The sequence below is a fragment of the Argiope bruennichi genome, chromosome 10, assembly GCF_947563725.1.
Source record: "Argiope bruennichi chromosome 10, qqArgBrue1.1, whole genome shotgun sequence".
NCBI classification, from domain to species: domain Eukaryota; kingdom Metazoa; phylum Arthropoda; class Arachnida; order Araneae; family Araneidae; genus Argiope; species Argiope bruennichi.
Genome location: NC_079160.1, coordinates 35,821,551 through 35,822,692, shown reverse-complemented (window position 1 = coordinate 35,822,692; position 1,142 = coordinate 35,821,551). Strand labels below are relative to the sequence as shown.

The following is a 1,142-nucleotide window of genomic DNA, read 5'->3' as shown; positions in this document are numbered from 1 at the left end:
ATAGAAATTAAAACGGCTGTTTCATTATTTTATAAAAATTATAAGATACTAAAAATTCTATTCAAAAGGTACTTAGAAACAATAAAAATATTATGCAGAAAAAAATCAGATACAACGGTATATTCGTTCATTTTTAGCTCTTTACATGTATAAGTTTTCATTTATTACAATAATTATTTTTATTATTTCAAATAAGTAAGCACAGAAATCTTCTGAAGGAGAAAAAAAAAAAAAAAAGGACCAATAATTAAATTGGTAGAATAAATAAAAGCAGCTCAAAACACCTGCGCAAGGACGAAAAAAAATGTCACACACGTGGTCGATAGGATTCGAACCTACGCGGGAAGATCCCAATGGATTTCTAGTCCATCGCCTTAACCACTCGGCCACGACCACACATAACGCTTTGCAGATTAAAAATTCAGATGCAGGAGTTGTTTAAATTGATTTGAATATAAATATGTTTTACTGCTGACAATTATACTTCTTTTATAATTTTAAAGGATTTCTTTCCCCTCCCCCTCATATATGTTAGCAAGATATGCTGTAAAGATAGACACAATTATTCCATCAAAATATTTGTTTTGTTATACAATGAGTACATTTGTTTAACGAAATGAAAATAAAGATAATAAATAATATTTATCAATGTTCCGAAAATTATTTAATTTTGTGTTTATGTTTAATTATGAAGGCCGCTCCATCAAAGTTGTTGAAATTAAATTGAAAGATTGTGGGAATTAACTTTGCAATATTATTTCTATATCATTCCTAATATAATTTAAAAATTTAAAAAAAAGCCCGATTTTACTGATAAATATAATTTAGAGTGTGTTAAATAAAATTTTAACAAGATTTTTTTGTTATTATTTTGCTTAAAATTACCTTAAAATTTAGTCTTGCATTTTTCTTTCTTTATTATGTTATGCGAAATACCGGAAACAACTTTTTAGAAAGTGATCTGCAAATTAGCGTTTAGTTGTTTCAATTTGTCAAAATTTGCTACTTATGTAAAGATTGAATTGAAATCTATTTAAAATAATTTGGTTTTGAAAATTTGGAAAAGGTCCATGTATTTGCATTGTCTAGGGATCCCAAAAATTTGTTTTTCCAATTGAGAAAGATTTTTTTTTTTGTGTGTG

The 1,142-nt window shown here is 26.5% G+C and overlaps 1 non-coding gene across 1 annotated transcript; it reads right to left on the bottom strand.

Annotated features, from left to right (window-relative positions):
- Nucleotides 1–314: 314 nt before the first annotated feature.
- Trnas-aga (transfer RNA serine (anticodon AGA)) lies at nucleotides 315–396 on the bottom strand. The gene has a single exon. It is a non-coding gene; the product is annotated as a tRNA-Ser (tRNA).
- Nucleotides 397–1,142: the final 746 nt, after the last annotated feature.